This window comes from Gavialis gangeticus, unplaced genomic scaffold, assembly GCF_001723915.1.
Source record: "Gavialis gangeticus isolate Ggan-Ray unplaced genomic scaffold, GavGan_comp1, whole genome shotgun sequence".
In the NCBI taxonomy this organism is placed as follows: Eukaryota; Metazoa; Chordata; order Crocodylia; family Gavialidae; genus Gavialis; species Gavialis gangeticus.
In genome coordinates, this window is record NW_017729026.1 from 41,474,467 (window position 1) to 41,479,293 (window position 4,827).

The window sequence follows — 4,827 nt, forward strand, 5'->3', positions numbered from 1 at the left end:
ATCTTCTTGGGACTGATTTGCATGACTTTCTTGATTACTCGTGTATTTAATGGTTTTCTCACAGCAGCCTCCTCTTGTGATTCATTTGCACAGTGTTCTTGATGGTGTTGTGCATCTAATTGTCTCCTCATAATAGCCTCCTCTTGGGACACATTTGCACAGCTCTCTTGATGTCACTTTAAGTCCAGCCACCTTCTTCGTGTAGCTTGGTCCTCAGGGCTTAATTCATCTGTCTGTGTGTCTGTCTGTCCGTAATGCTCTTTAAAGGTGCCAGGAGCCTGGCACGGCAGGGGGGGCAGAGGGAGGGGCCAGCTGAGGAAAAGAGGGAACTGGGCTCTTGGCTACTGTGAGGCTCCTTTCTTGATGGTGTTGTGCATCTAATTGTTTTCTCACAGTAGCCAGGAGCCTGGCTTCCATTTTTCCTCAGCTGGTCCCCCCCTCTGCCCTCCCCATCACGCCGGGCTCCCGGCACCCTTAAAGAGCATTACGAACAGGTAGACGGATGGGCTAAGCCCTTTATATATATATGGGCTTAGTCTGTCCATCTTCAATTATATAGGGCTTAATATAATACTATACTATATATATCTTAGTTTTCTTGCAACCACAAAGTAAACTTAGCCTTTAGCTTATATTCCAGCTCTATTATTTAGGAAATAAAAGTATTCTTATTTTAATGCATCTGTACATATTAAACATTTTCATAATGAAGGTGCTTAGTGTTGGGATCTCTTAATTTACTGGAAGAGGAATCGTGGTATTTTAACCTGGCTCAACACCATCTGTATAGATTGGGTGCTCCAGCGGTGTTTTTGGCACTTTTATCTAATAGCTGATTCAATCAATTATTAGTTAAAAGTGCCAAAAAGCCCTGCTGAAGCACACTATACAGACATTGGGCGAGCAGAGTCAAAGTAATGCCATGGTTCTGCTGTGCTCGGTGCAGGGGCACGCCAAGCTGAAAGTAAAGTGCTTTTCCCCCCATGTTTGTAAGCAGCCTGTGGGTATTTATACACATACCTTTTCATCCGACCATGTGCCGGAGATACACTGGATTGAAGCAGACTCGATTATTTGAGCCTGCTCCACACACAAACTGACTGTGCTGTGTTGTGCAGTTGTGTAAGTGGCAAAATGTGCATCAACATGCAGAAAATGGTGGTAGAGTGCTTTTGAAATAAAACAACTTAGATATGTTTTAGTTTAAAAACGCACCGCTGCCATTTTCTTAGTACTTGCATGCATTTTGCCACTTATACAACTGTATGCTCTGCAGCACCAGGCACTTTTAAAAGCACCCAATGCTGCAGTGCAAATGTGTACAAATGCCCAATATGTTTTAAAGTACCTGTGCCCTAGTGTTTTAGTTGTCAGCAGTATATAATGCATTACACTCTTTTTTTTTTAATGTCTCATAGCAGATGTTTCATTTATGATGTGGTTAACATTTTAATCATGCCATAAATATCAACATGCCATGCATTCAGCCAATGAGTATTCTATTAAATGGAAAACTATCCACAAAGATGTTCTACATGTAATGTAGAGCATCTTTGCAGCTGGTTTGTGTGGTTCCATAAATTGAATGTGTGGCATATCCTACCTGGTACTGCCCCATCCTGATGCCAACAATCAGTTACAGATTTATCCATAAGCAGCATCAACGTTGGGACAGGTGCAGTCTTAGGTTCAGAACTCAGCCAGGGGCAGCCAGTCCTGATGCTGACAATCGTGTGATGGTTAGCATTGGAACTGGGGTCTGCATTGGGACCAGGACAGCCCTGGTCCCAAGGCTGACAAGGGGTGCTGGGTACATGGCTTGCAAGTGGGTCCCTCCTGGGCTTGCAGTCTGTGTGCCTGGGATTTTTTCAGGTGACCCAGCACATTTGATGCCTTGCCCAGAAGCCACTACAGGAGCTGCAGAAAAAAGCAGTTAATATGCCAGGTCATGGCGAGCGAAGCTCTCTTGCAACCCATGCACCCAGCCACCTGCTCTAAAGACCCTTGCCCCACAGTTCCTGCAACCTGGCACTTACCATGAGAGCCTTACCCTGCAGCTCCTGAAGGGCAAGCTTCTGTGGAAGCTGCAGGGCAAGGAAGTTAGCATGCTGGGCTGGTCTGTGGCAGGCTGGGATGCCATGTGTGCAACATTAATCTCCACGGTGGGGGGACATAATCCCTTGGCTGCCCCTGACGGGAACTTGGCAAGCCACATTTGGGTTGCAAGAGTCTTGTTAAAGTAATGGTGCAATTAGAATCAGTCCCCAGCTCCAATCTCACATCCAACAGCACCCTTAGAGACAGAAATAATTAAAAGTACATATCCCATAGCATACATTTTATATTTTCCATTTTTTTAAAGAAATATGTTACTGCAGTTTAATATTTTCAATATTGAAATTACTATCAACTTTTTAAAAAGAGCAATCATTTCTGAAATTCTGGCATTTTGTTGTACTCTAAAAACAATAAAAACAAAAATGTTAATATATAGGTAAAAGTTCTCATAACCACAGATACTGATGTCTAAGAGAAGAGAGCATGTTTATTTTGGCCATCTTTGATTTCTGTTTCTAAATCTCCACTTATTTGCCAGAGGAATTGATATTTTTCTTTATGATTGGAGTATAAGAATGGGAAATGGTTCGTGCATAAGCTAAGAAAAAAACTTGTTTCAGAGACAGAGAGAGAGAGTGCACATGTGTTTACTTGCAACTCTAAGGGTGTGTCCACACATGCAGGCATGTGCACTTGCAGCAGCTCAAATAGATGCAGCACGAATTTGAGCCGGGGCTTTTTGCCTCAGCACCCATTCCTGGACATGCACTTTGGTGTGGGGCAAATTTTGCCACTTCGGGCAGAATAATCCTGCCTGGCTCCTCCTGGATCTACAGCCAGGGGGAGCTAGAGTGTACAAAGCTGACCTGTGCTGGCCCCAGCAGAATAAAAGGCTGCCCTGCCAAGTAGCTCAGGGTACTCGCTCTCAGGAGCTTCTGGGGCCCAGCCAATTGGTACCTGGGGACACTACCCCTTGTGCCAGCTGGACTGCTGAACCAGCCCTGAGAGTTCCCTGCACCCTCTACCCACTGTAGCAGTCTGGCAGTGGGGGCTGCTGCCTGGCTGTGGCCCCGAGGCTGCATGCCTGCCAGACCCAGATGGGGGCAGCATGGCCGTTAGAGGCATCTGCACTTCTGGGCCAGCTGCTAGTGGGCTGTGGCAGCACAGTTGGCCTTTGTGCAGCACTACTGCCACGTGTGCCACCACCTGACCATCTGGGCAGCTATCGCCCGGAAGATGTTCTCAGTGTGGTGGCCTGCTTTGAACTGCCAAAGCATGTCCTCCTGTCATAGCTGGTTCCTCTGCCTGGGTTCTGCCACTTGCCTCACTAGCAGGAATTCTGATGTTGCCTATTTAAAAAACTGCAAAATCCCAATATATTTGGGTAAAAAAAATTTCCAAAGTCACTCTTTAAAATACCCGCAAATCCATGTTCTTCCACAAAAGTAAACAAAAGACCACTAGACATACGTGTGTGTGTATGTGTATATATAGAGAGAGCGAGAGAGAGATCAGATGAGCTGGGCAATGTTTTATTGATATACTTACAATTTTAAAGCAGTTTGGAAGCCTACCAGTGCCTTTATCATCATAATAAAATAAATTCTAAATATTTATCCTGCCCCCGACCCCAGTCCCCTCACTCCTGACCCACAGGGCCAGGTATGTGGGTGAGGGATTTGTGAGGGTGGCTTGGGAGTGTGGGGTATGTGGATGGATTGTGGGTATGGGGGGCCATATGTAGGGGAGCTGCTCAGGAGGGGTGGGTTCCCTGCCACCTGCAGGTCGCAACTCACTCCATAGGGCTACAGCCCCCCAACAGGGGCCCACAGCCCCTCTGCAGGGGCTATCAACCTTCCCCTGCAGGGCCCACATGGCCCCCAATCATTTCCCTGCCCAATCCCAGCCCCTGATCACTGCCCTGCCTGACCCCAGTGTCCCCGCACTCAACGGCTGCAGCAGCGGCCACTGGGGCCTCATGGCACACCCCCCCCAACGTGGCACAGGTGCATCCCAGCTCAGCAGGGTGCTGCATGCTGTCGAGCAGCTCGGGCCCATTGGGACTGAGCGGCGCTGGCCCCAGGTGACAGCTGGAGCAACCCTGAGCTGCCAGATAGCATGTGGCACCACACGGTGCCCTGCCGAGCCAGGCCGCACCCATGTGATGCAGCAGTGCAGTGTCAGGCAGCTGGTGCCAATCCTTGCTGCCCCACACAGCATAGGGGGGCTGTGCCACAAGGCTCCAAGCACCCTGATTGCCGCTGCCACTGCCGGTAAGCTTGAGCTAAGCAGGGGTGGAGAAGCAATCAGGGAGCTGGGGAGAACAGGGGAAATGAGAGAGCAGGGGAAATGATTGGGGAGCAGAGGAAATGAGGGAAGAGTTGGGGAGAGCACGGGAAATGATCAGGGAGCAGGGGAGAGCTGGTGAGCAGGGGAAACGGGAGAGCTGGGGAAGCAATTGGGGAGCTGAGGAAACAATGGAGTGAGCGAGAGGCTGGGGCCAGGCCGGGGGGCCCCATGGTCTTCTCCCCCCTCCAGCCATCCCAACCCCCCTACTTACCTGGCACAGAGCTGGGTCCAGGTCCCTCCTGCAGCCTGCACTGCTGCTTGCCCTGCACGGGCAGGTAGTGTGCTTCAGCACTAGGGCAAGGGCCATAGAGATGCTCTGGCTGGCTACTAGAGCGTCTCTGCAAGACCGAGCCTCCAGTTGCCTTGTGGCATGGTCGGGGACCGTGCCCTGCCATGCTTTTATCGCCAAGGTTTTTGGGG